Here is a 13,397-nt window from a genome sequence, read left to right as displayed (position 1 = left end):
TGTTTTCTTTGTGAGACCTCTTTAATTTAGTTTTGTATATATGAGTTTCCAGTTGTTTCAAGTCTGTATTTTTGTTTGGGCTCAAATTAGTCATTTGTGATTTTGTTGGAAGTATGCTAACTACTAACCAAGGTCCAAAATTTACAATTTGTTGCTTAAAATCTATAGTTTGCTGCAAGTTTGTATTTAATTTGCTTTAAAATTGGTGCGTTTTTTGTATCCTCAGGATTTTGAATTCACACCAATTCTCCTTATTTTATTTTTTTAAAGTTTCAAGAATAGGTGTCTTAATTATTGTAGAAATAGATATGTCTTAGTTATTGTATAGAAAATTCAAGCGGAAGACTCTTCACTTACCATGGCAAAGCTAGCATAAAAATGTTACTCATTTGATGATGCTAACCGAAAAGGATCTTCAACAAGTTGACAAGAATCTCTCTGTAAAGCTTTGTGTTGAAGGCTTACTGGATATAAATTGGTAAATCATTGCTGAGCATGTTCCTTCTTCTCGGTCTCATGGTTACTAATGAAAGCATTATTTCATGTTTTTGGGTGTTTCTATTTTTTTCCTTTTTATTGGGTACGTAGAGTAGATTTCTCATGTAATTTTTCAAAATATTATTAGTACTTTTACTTTTATGCTGGTGAGGAATAGGTGTTATTGATTTGTTTACTCTTAGTGTTGATTATCCCTAGGGTTAGAGTCAATTTAAATTTTTGCTCAATGATAATATGTTAATTTTTTTAAATACAGATCTTTAGTACAATTGTTATATTCACTCATTCAATGTTAGTTTTTGTACTCATGGTTATGAGGAATGTCTTTTACTCAGACAAGACAGTATTCTACTGAGTTTAAATAAGGTTGTCTTTTCTAAGGGTTAGTATAGAAATGAAAGAAAGAGTTATCTGAATAAAGAGTTACTTAAGGAACCGCAAAAATTAGAGAAGATAGGACACTAGAGAAATTTATAACTCCCAAGTTTCAAAAGGAAGATCCGCTTCAAAAACAATAATGCGTGCATAACTGGTAGTGATACTGCAGTCGGACTCTCGCTGCTCAATCTAATTTCCTCTTTTTAATTTGACCTATTTGTAACTATAAATTGCAGCATGGTTCGAGGTTTATGTTTTTAGAATATATTTTTAGTTATAATTAGCCTCAATATATAATTACTGAGGTTTGGCTTGCAAGGCCAAACTTCGTATATTGGAAGTTTGTTGGCACAAGAAATGTCAATTTTGAGGCAAATTTATGATTTCAAATGCGATTTTTGCAACTTCAATTGTATATGTCGAAAGGTATTTCCAAAATGGTGAAACTTAAAAGAAATTACAACCTAAGACTGTAGCTTAAATAAGGGTTCCAGAATTGGCTATATGTGCGCTTTCCCTGTATCAAATGGTTGAATACATTTGATGAATTATAGTTACAAAATAGACTAAAGGGTCGTTTGGTAGGAAGGATGGGACTATTAGTCTCATGGAATTGAAATTATCCCATGTTTGGTTGGTGGGAAAATTCTTTTGGTATCCCACCCAATCCCATCTATATGGGATAAAAGGTATGATAAGTTATCTCATCCTATCCCACCCAATTCCGTTTATATGGATAACTTATCGCTCCTACTCTTAAAGAGATATTGCCATTAATTTCAGTTTCTTTGGCTTGGCAAAGACATTGATAATTTTTTCAATGGATTTCAACAAGTCCAAATTATCTTAAATATATCAATCAAAGCGTGATCTTTTATTCTTCACCAAATAAATGAAAGTATGTGTTGAGTAATTCAATATGATATATACATAAAAGGTATCATTTAATTATATGATCTCAGACTATACATAACAACTTTCAAGTATATATATGATCAATATGAGTAAAGTATTTCATATATATTATCCGAAAACTTGAAAATAAAATTCACATGATCTTTATGCAATATAGTTATGCCATGATAATTTTCTTTTGGTGCAGAATAACAAATTCATAATAAACATATCAAATATGTTTTTCTTAACTTATTTAGAATGCATTTCATGATCATCACAAGTGGGTCATCTACCCTAATATTTGTGAAAATAAATTTCACAAAAATCATAAAGGGTAGAAATTTATAAATAATAAGTAGAGTTAAGAAAGTAGAACCTGATTTGTTGTAGCTTTTCTTGCTTGATCTGCTGCTGACCATATTATGTTTGCCATATCAATCAAAATAATCGTCGTAGTTGTCAAACCAATTTTGGTTTCGAGAGTCGAGGACTATGTCCATTTCTCTTGGTCTACTGCTTTCATTAGTATAATACTATAATCTTGTGAATTGTGTTACATCCTTGGTCATGAATTGGTGTCCCACAATCTCTTCCTTTGTTATGGAGATAAGATGTTGCCCACTACTTTTCTTTGAGTAGTGTTATGGAACCAAACACACTGTTGATTAACAATTTAACATGGGCAGAGAACTGCAAAAGTATCAACCAGAAAAATTAGTGCAGATTGTTCCGTTAAATTTGAACAGGCCGCTGCAACTTTTACTCCCATGTTCGATAGATTCCATCTTCACTCCAATTTAAAAGAAATACACTGTATATAAGAGAGATCCACAATGGCATCTTGACATGCTTGGCGTCACACAAACATACATATTTGTTACTGTTCCACAGCAACGACAAATGTTCTTTCTTTTCCTTTTCTTAGTCGATCGATCAGTATTTGCATACTCCGTGTCTGTTAGCCATCGGCAGAACATTGATTGAATGCCTGGAATACTACAGTTTGAATATGCCGTATCTTCTTCATAATTAACGAAGAATTTTCCTTTCTTACGGACCAACACGCCGCTCATTTGTTCTTCACAACAATCAATATATATTGTTTTTTTCATGGCGAACACAGAAAATATAAACTAAATTCCTTAAGCTTGTTAGAAAATCTGAATTCTTCTTCCTCTAAACTGTTCTCTACATTACTTTTCAAAACAAAATTGTCATACATGAGTTTATGGATTTTGGTACTTTTGGTTACTTTAATTATCAGTTATGTCTTTGTGATTTATTGGGATCGGATGTTCTCGTGTGGCAATGGTAACGAGTCTGATGACATAACCAAGTGATAAATTTGACTATCATTATGGACAGTCAAATACTTGTTGATAAGCTTATAAACTTACATAGTTTATTAATGGCATCACTAAGGTCATATGTAACGTCTTTCAGAAACATACATAACATGCATGTATCGAATGGATGTGTTTCTCTACAGTAAAAATATGGATGTGAATTAAGGATCGATGGCGTGGATAACTAATTGTTTATTTTCAATGTAAGTGATCTTGTGTGCCTAAATGTCATTATTTTGATGTTATTATATCACTTTGAGTTCTCCATATAATTATAGGAGAAATTATTACAATATTTAAAATGTGTGGGGGTGACTGACTTGTGAATAGAAGTCAATATTGGACTTAGTGTCTGTTGCAATTTTGAAGAAACTTGAGATATGAATTTATTTAAATTATGTGGTTCTTCAACTCCCACAAATCCTTGATGGATATTGACATGACAATGAATGAATTAATAATTGGTTCGGTCTTGGTGAAGACCAGTTAATTGAATTACGAACCTGATGGTTGGTCATGTGTCGTTTAAGAAATATTGTGTTCGTTTGTGAAAGGGTGTCAGTTGACATGTTATGTTCTCTCATGTAAAGATGTCACAATTAAGAGGTTCTGACTTTCGCAATAAGATTTCAAGTTTTTAGTATTATTTGGAAAGGACACTTAAAATGTTTAAAGTGTGGGGGTGCTTGGCTAATGATTGATAGTCAATATTATTTAAAGAAGTTTAAGATATAAAATTATTTTTTCAACTCCCACAAAATATGATAGTTAGTGTTACAACTTCACAATTATGATGATGATTAGTTGATGGAACTATCAATTTGATGGTTAGGTTATGAGCCTTCCTATAGATGTTATGTTCTTTCATGAAATAGTGTCACTTAAACGGTTGTAACTTTTCATGAAAAGATGTGTCTGTTAGACAACTCTTTGTATATAGAGATATGATGTTCATGAACAGAGGCCTCTTTTGGTCTATAAATTTAAGAATCATTTGATCAAATGATAAGAAGAAAAAAAAATCCACTTTAAGATGGATTTGTACCTTGAATGGAGGTACATGTTTGGGCGTGAAGGCAAATTTTTATTCCACAGTATATGAAATATTGAGCATGTACATATGCTAGAAAGAAGAGAAGTGATTAAGAAATGCATTTGTTATTAAGAGTTGTAGCCACAACTGGTGCAAGCATTATCTTATATTTTTATGTAATGAAGCTACGTGAAGAGTAGCCAATGAAGCTACGTTAAGAGTAACCAATAATCGGATATGTAATGAAAAGTTTAGGTATATGTGTCTGCGGCATGCCTATGTAAAAGATTTCTTTTCAATCTGTCATAAAAAATGATTTATGTTATGTTGATCTAGCAAGATTTATTAAGAAGAAATGCAGTACAAATAAATTGTCAAGGAATAAGGCTAAAATCCTTAAATTATAACATAAGTGATGGGAACCCAACTATGAGTTAGTATACACTCTAACAATACAAGTTCAACGGGTAATAACAAGTCACTTGTGTTGCTAAAGCACGAGTCTCCTCGTTAAAGCCTTGATTCTGACATGCTGCATATTGTTATATGAGGAGTTAATGAGTTGTTAAATGCCTGAAATAACAAGGGCATAGTGACAGACTCCATAGTGCAAACTGTTACAAGAAGAGGTTGAATTAATCTTAATGAAATTAGTAAATGTCTGCAGTAACAGGGACATAGTAACTAATTTCACCTATATGAATATAGAAGTGGTGCCGCTTCACACAAGACTTAGAGGATTGGTCTTGTAAGTATTCATGGAATCAGGATGAGCACATGGCCATAAACGTGCTAAAGCAAATACTGGGTTTTCTATGCTACTAAATAATATCATGTGTGTGATACTTTCGGTTTTGACACATGGAGTTGTGGTTCAAATCTTTAAAGATATCAATAACTTCATCAAAACTTTAAAGTATTTACACTAATGGAAAGTTCAAATCTATTATAAGATACTCTCCGTTATGCATAATATTATGAGAAATATTACAAACTAGTGGGGGATTGTTAGATATTTTGTAATATTTAGAGGTCTTAAATTGAACAGACACATCTATTCATGAAAAGGCATGACTATTCTGAAAAGTCATCTCTCAATTCTATAAATATAAGGACACTTCAGAAGTAGCATATAGAAAAATCTGCATGTATTATGTTGTATCCTGAAGGGAATTGCTTGTATTTTCCCCAATATGTATATGGGCAATATCTGTTTAAGGAAAGTCGATTCTCCATACCTCAAAGCCATTATCTTCTTCGATTATATTTACCTAATTTTCTAACACCTACTAAGTGATCCCTGAGGACTGAGAGTGGGATGAATTTAAAAAAAAAGATTTTTTCTATTAGTTTTCTTCCAAGTCATTTTCTTATTGTGGTTTTTTTCCTTTTTAAAATGTTAATACTTTTTAGTATTTAAATATTAGGAGAAGATTAGTTCGTGAATTTCAATGAGATCTTTCATATTTATATTTATTACTACTTAATGTTAAATATTAGAGAAAAATTAGTTCCTAAATTCAATTTTTTAATAAACTGCGCGGAGCGCGACCATATTTACTAGTACGTGTATACTTAGGTCTTGCCAAGTTAATATTGCCCTTCACTATGAAATTTGAACCACTCAACTTATGGAGAATCTTATTAGCTCACTTAGTTGGCTGGTGAGGGTTCGATTTCCCATCTTGTAATCCCCTACCCCATTTTTCCTTCCCCTGCCCCCAGTTAAAGGGGGACCACTCAACTTATCATATTATACTAAAAGTGGAAAGCTCTATAGTTGAAAGTTGGATTACGATAATACCCTTTAAAATTTAAATGACATTTTAATCCTTCAAGCATAAATTACTATAGCAACATTTTTGTACAAAGATGGAATTACACATTATACTAAAATAAAAAAATAAAAATTATCATATTAAAGTAGGCACATTAATAAAGCAGCTCTTTTCATTACCCCTTGGCTACATTGAATAGGTTTATAAACTACTTAATTAATATCAGCCTACTACTTAATGGGGAGAGCTTTTCACCTTTCGCTAATTATTTCCAGTCATTTATCATTTCGCCATATGCATTCTATTAATTTTGATAGGAATTAGAATAGTTGATTAGGTATTACAATCATTTTATCATGGACCAGTTTAGGTGTAGGATATCTGGACAAATATCTTTTTATTTTCAGAATTTTTATTCTAATTATTCATGACTTCATCACTCATTTTTTAAAGTCTCAATTTGAAACTTCCAAATATTTGCAGTACTAACGACATGAGGAAAGTAGAAAATCATAGACTAGGTGGCAATACAAGCAAAAGTTGAAGTTAACATTTAACGTTTGTCTTAAATCGCTTTTACTATATACTCCCATTAAACTTTTTAACTCTCACTGTTATGAGTTGTCAGTTTGAATATTATTTCAGCTTTTGTAATAATTGGGTGATCAATAAATGATAAGTAATGTTTATTGTGAACTGTAAGTTGAAAAACATATTTTGTCACACTATTGGACTTTTCACCTCCTGCGTTGAAAACTTTTGGTTTTCTGTGTTAATGGCTTCTCCATGCGTTCAACTTATCCATTAAGAAATTATCAGTTATCAAATTAAATTGAAAATAGATTATCTTATCTCATCCATTAAATTATTCCCAGTAATTCGTTTATACAAATGAACTTATAAATCAAGAATCTATATATATAATCCTCGTGATCATGATTAGAGGACACAGTGGACGAAAGCTCCAGATTTACCAGGCATGTTTATTTATATATAATTTTTTATGCAAATTTTCATTTATTAAGCACCACTATATATCTCTAGTTATTAGTTCAGAAAAATTTCTCTTTATACTTTCAATAACTTGGATGAAGCATAAAGAAAATATGAAAGGTTAAGAGACAAGGTTTTCCTATCAACCATTAGCTCGATTTTTTGCTTGAAGTTGTCTCAAACATTCACATTGGATGTCTTACAGTTGTTGTAGTTGGTACGAGAAGTAAATAGATGAAAAGGCAAGTAGATAAACCATTTTGGTGATTTGTGTTATACATTATTATAATTTATCTTTTTATAATGTTTACTGCTAATTATAAACAACCAAACACTCTTATCTTCGGCTGATCTTTTTCTTGTATTGTATTGTATTGTCTCTAGTTTCTGCTCTTCGTCTTCGACGTCTAAGAGTGTCTTTACAAGAATCTAAAACCAATCCATAAAGTATTTTATCAGAAAAATAGAGGTCCTTCAATCTATAAATTTTTTACCACAAATTTAGAGTTAATTATATATTATTTTCTGCAATATCTTTTAACATATGAGTATATTAATTAGTGCATGTTTGCACTTATTAACATTAAAATGTAACTCATGATTAATTTTATCTATCTAACTTAATTTAGTTGTTCAATTTTGTAGGTTCAGACAATATCTAATTACATGTGGTTCAACAAAAACTTAATTCGAATAGGCTGAGTGTTCATCAATTTCAACTTGAACTTTTTCACTTAGAATTTTTTGTTACTCATTACACTGCTTTTTAATTCAATTTATATCGTATAAACTACTTGCATGAGACACACGTGCAACGCATGTGTCCAGAAACTAGTATTTAACAAAAGCAGAAGATAAAATTTACACCTCATAAGGGACTCATTTTATGTAATTGAAATAGTGAATTAATGTTTCAAAGGATAAAAATCATCGTAGGATAAAGATGGTCAAACTCTAGAAGAGAAAGCTCCAGAAGAGTCTACTAACATGACTAAGGGCACGCCGGATTAAGTGATTGAAAATAATTGATTAGCATTAAGAGTTGATAAGTATTTTTAAGTGCAAACTAGACACTGCCTAATTGAAGGTTGGGAACTCCAATATTGCCTACTTTCATAATGTTATTATAGACAGAAGAAGAAAGCTATACATTAACAAGATTCAAGATGGTGAGCAGACTGGAAGGCACTAAACTTCAACAGCACCATCAATTCCATAGTTACTGATGAAGGCAGTTGTTGAATTTGTTGAATTGATCCCTCGACTAGTAAATTTGTCCATTGCTTCACGCGGTTTTAGTAAACTTCATTAAAATAATTTTCTTAAATTATCAGATAAAATTCTTCATGAATTTTTGAATCTTTGAATTTATAAATATGTCAATTTTTGAATTCCTAACCGGCTTCCTAGATAATGTGTTGTTTCTACATGATATTTTTTTGTTCAATATGTGGTATATATATATTACATCATTCAAATCAATTACGCCATTAACTCAAAATTATTTTTACGTAAAAATGATCTTCATCTTTTCTTATTAGTAGATTGCTTTGGTGATACAACACTTATATACTTTCTATATATATTTTATTAAAAATAAAAATCAGTAGTAGAAAAATGTACCTAATATAGTCATGTCGTTGAATCAATTACCTCCATTTTAATCAAAAGTGTATCTCCAGTTTTTTCGGAGGGAAAAAACCTCCAATTAATTACTTCTTGTGTACTTGTCCGGTTTGCACAAACTTGAAAAACATAATTGAATATTATTGCTACAATGTTTATAAAAGAAATGACAGAATGAAAAGACATATCAAAAAAAAAAAAAAAGCGGAGGTTGGGGAGAGGGGGGGGGGGGTGGGACGTGGGGGTGGGGGGGGATGAGCAAAGAAAAATGTTAACTTTCTCACATCTATAGGGAAAGAAAGTGGGAGAATCAAAATTGATCACTGAAATTACTTAAAAATGAAAAGAGCAAGTCCATCAAAGTAGGAAAAAACGACATACCTTTCTACTTACCTAAAGTCCATAAATTAAAAAATGAAAAAGGGTCAAAAATACCCTTAAACTATGTGAAATTAAACAAAAATGTCCTTCGTTAATAGTTTGGTCCAAAATTGCCCCTGTTGTTAATAGCTTGATCTAATATTGGGTAAAAAATGATTTTTTTTCCTAATAAACATATTGTTTCTTTTCTTTTAAAAGATATTCTTTTCCTAATAAAAATATTATTTTTAAAGAACCTTTATCTTTTTTCTTTTCTTTAAAAATCCCTTTAACTAATAACAAAGTGAGAAATAATCTTTTTTTCTTTCATAATCTCGTTTTATCTAATAAAATAGATTAACACTGTGTGCTTCTTTAACTGATAATATAGGTCATATATATAAGATTGTAGTAACCCCATCATTAATTTTCAAGTAGATAACGGTAAAATTCTTCTCATAATAAAAAAGAAAATATTTTTATTTCTTAATCTTTTTCGAATTGAAATAGGATAAACATTTACTAATATAATCCTTGGTTATAAAGTTAATTCGAATCTGCAAAATGATGTCCAAGAACTATATAAGAAAATTTTCCCGATATAAATAAAGCATGAAAAAAAGGCATGCATATCATGATATCAACAAAAGTCTTGCACTACATGATCGATGTAAATTTACAGTTGAATTAGTCAATCGGGGATAAAGCAACCAAAATAAAGAAGTGGCATTGAGAACTCAAGAAAACTCAAGTTGTAAGATCAAACTTTTTGTGGGTTCACATTTAGGTATTTAGTTTATATTAAAGCACTTGAAGGACAAGCTTTTTAACTTCCAAAAGTAAAAGAAAATTGTAAACTTCCATAACATGCATACAGATGCTCTGACAAAAAGTTATAAAATAACGGAAAAACTCAAATTATTAAAATTAAAAAAAATAGAAAAAAAGATAAATAAATTTCTTGATATTTCAGAGAATGACGATTGAAAGACGATAGGAAGACAGTTATATCAGGTACAAACCTCATAGAACCTTTTCGAAGGACTCTAGATTCAATAGCAAAATAGGAAAACATTGCAAACAACCTTAAGAGATATTTTATTCAGAGGATCAAGAAGGCAACTGAAGTTAAGCACTCTAATTTCCCTATTACTTATCTTGGTTGCCCATTATATGCGGGTAGACAGAAAATTTGTTTCTTCAGTGAAATGGCTTCTAAATTGGTTAAGAAGACACAGGCTGGCAAGATAAATTACTCTCTACAGGGGGCAGGGCCACTTTGATTAAGCATGTTTTACAATCTCAACCTATCTATCTTTTATCTGCCTTAGAACCTCCTAAGGATATTCTTTATGATCTTAAAAACTACATGGCTAGATTTTTTTTGGAACCTAATGAGGGAAACAAAAATATCATTGGAGCTCTTGGGATAACTTGTACTACCCTAAAGAAGGAGAAGGTTTGGGGTTTAGAAGAATCCTTGATGTTAGTAAAAGTTTGGCAATGAATAGATGGTGGAGATTTAGAACTTGCAATTCCTTATGGGATGCCTTTCTAATGGCCAAATACTGCTCAATTCACCCTGTAGCTATCACTATCCAGCCCTCTCAATCTCTTTCATGGAGGCACTTAATTAAATAAGAGACTTAGTTGAAGATCAACTTCTATGGAAGATCAACAGGGACAATTGTAATTTATGGTGGGATAATTGGTCCGAAATGGGTGTTATTGCTCAAACTATACATAGAGAGGATATCAATTATGATCAACTGGTTATAAGTGATTGTATTCTGGATGGTAGATCGGAGATTGATCAATTGTAGTTGCCTGAATACCTTGCTGAACATATCCAAGGCATTCAAATTGGAAATCAGAACTGTATAGGGTAAAAACCGAAGCAATTTGTATTCGGTAAGAACCAGGGTAAAGATTACAGCTGTCTAGTACGAGATCGAAGAAGAATGAGGTTGTTGGCCATCAAAGGGAACAAGGACCGAGGGGTCGTGAGTTCATTCAACTGAGTGTCAAAACCGAGGGTATGTTGATAAACACAGAAAACCCGAACCTGAAGCGAACAAACTCAACATAGGCTTGGAGTAGCCGTTATGGGCCAGGCCACGCATCATCTGACCGTTCTGCCATTTGCGCAGGCAACAGTACGGGTGTTAGAATGACCGTACGAACACCGCCTTATCCATTTTTGGATTTTTCTAGAAAGGCCATTTTTAGATTGTACTAAGGCCCATCTATTTGTAGCTATAAATAGGTGTGTTCCCCCTTCATTTTTAGGTTAGCTTTCATTATTCTTCACACTTGTAATCTGAAAAGGTGGCAGTGGAATTTTCTTAAGTAATTGGCTCGGTTAAAGATAGCAGTCTCCAAAACCGGACCAGTTCACAGAGTTCACAAACTTGGTTTCTTAAGCTTTCCTTACTATTATTTATCAATATATTATCATTTAATCGCTATCGTTATACGTTGTGAATTAATCTAACCACATATCCTATCAACCACTTACAAATTTAATTATTATCCATTTTTTAGGGTAAACGGTTTGGCGCCCACCGTGGGGCACAGGATAATAGTGGTGATTAATTTAATACTTCCTCTTTCACTTGTTCTTTGAAAGTTCGTGTTTCAGATAGATTCGAGATGGTGAGGAGTGGTCAGTCTGGGCATGTGAATAACAACGAGATAGTAGCTGAAAACGACAATAACAGTGGTTGTCGAACCCGAATGCACCGCCTGCTGACCTAACCAACCCAAATGTTGTCAACTCGACCGAGGGCCTTAACCAGAATACCGTCAACAAGAACAATGTCGGCCTTCCGGCCACAGATCCTTTAAATAGCAATAATTTAGCAACTTTACTTCGGGCATCGGCCCAAAAAGCACCAGACGCCGTAGAGGAAGTTAATTTACGTGTGATACTTGAAATGTTGCAGGAACAAAAGGTGGCTAAAGCTCAACTTCAAAAGAAGGATGGCAAAGCAGTAGCGGCCGGACCAAGTCAGGTTACCGAGCCAAACCAAGAAGAAGATCGGGTCGCAGATAGTGGTAACGGATCGGGCTCCGGTGCATCAGCCGAGGTCCTGAAAATGCTCGAAGCATTGGCCAAACAAATTGAATCTAATGAGAAAAGGGTAGAGACGTACAACTCTCGAGTGGACCAGATCTCGGGAGCTCCTCCGATCTTGAAAGGACCGGACTCAAAGAGATACATTCAAAGACTTTTTCCTCTGAGTCGCCCGAAGCTGATCCCGAAGAGGTTCAAAATGCCTGATATCAAAAAATATGATGGGACGACGGACCCACACAAGCATGTGACATCGTATACTTGTGCCATAAAAGGCAATGATGTTGAGAAAGATGAAATTAAATCGGTGCTACTAAAGAAGTTCGGTGAAACGCCATCTAAAGGGGCCCTAACCTGGTACGACCATCTTCCCGAGCATTCCATCACTTTTTTTAAGATGCTCACGCTTATGTTTGTTAAAGCACATGCCAGAGCCAAGAAGGTGCAGGCAAGGAAGGCAGACATCTTCAGAATTGCCCAAAGAGATGGCGAATTACTTCGAGAATTCGTGAATAGGTTCCAAAAGGAATGAATGGAACTTCCCCCGGTACTGGAAGAATGGGCTGCCCAAGCCTTTACCAAGGGCCTCAACCCCCGAAGCTCCACAGCTTCGTTTGAATTAAAGGAAAATTTGTTGGAATACGAGGCGGTGACTTGGGCCGATGTCCACAATAGATATGAATCCAAGATTCGGGTGGAGGATGATCAACTCGAGCTTCCCCCAGGTCCGGTAAGCAGAAGTAAGAGTTCTGAAAGATCAAGAAGGACGTCCGAACCAGAGGTAAGGCCGTCAAAGAATAGATACCGACCTTATGTTCGATCGGAGAAATTCAAATTTAGATCGGATAGAGGGAAAAACAGTCCTAGTCATTGATAAGTTGGTATTTTACCAATTTATCTCTTCTTGAATCTTATATTTTTGCTATGTTTGATTGATAAAATAGTGCATTTAACATCGTTTACATCTATTTTACAGGTTTTATGTGATTTAGAAGTGATCGGAAAAAACCAAGTGAAAATAAAGTCAAAAAGAGGCCAAATTGGACAAAAAACTGTCCAGTTTTGCAAAACTATCAAAACTGGACAGTTTTGCAAAAATGGGACAGATTTGCAAAAACGGGGCAGAACTGCAAAAACTGAAATCTGGGGCATATTTTGTCATTTCTTGGACTTGGAAAAATTGGGGAACTACAAAAGGAAGACAAGGAGGCAAATATATTCATCTTTGGCCATATTTTCAAGCTTGGAGACCTAGGGTTTCATCTACACCAATGGAGGAGAAGATTGGAGCACCTTAATGAGATATTTCTTAAACCTTTCTTCAATTCCTTGTTTTGTATTGAATATTTAAGTGTGTAGTATTTTCTTCTTTCACTTGAATCTTGTTTATGATATTATTCATTATCAAGTGT

This window comes from Lycium ferocissimum, chromosome 6 (assembly GCF_029784015.1).
Source record: "Lycium ferocissimum isolate CSIRO_LF1 chromosome 6, AGI_CSIRO_Lferr_CH_V1, whole genome shotgun sequence".
Taxonomy (NCBI): domain Eukaryota; kingdom Viridiplantae; phylum Streptophyta; class Magnoliopsida; order Solanales; family Solanaceae; genus Lycium; species Lycium ferocissimum.
Note: the sequence above shows the minus strand (reverse complement) of the source record.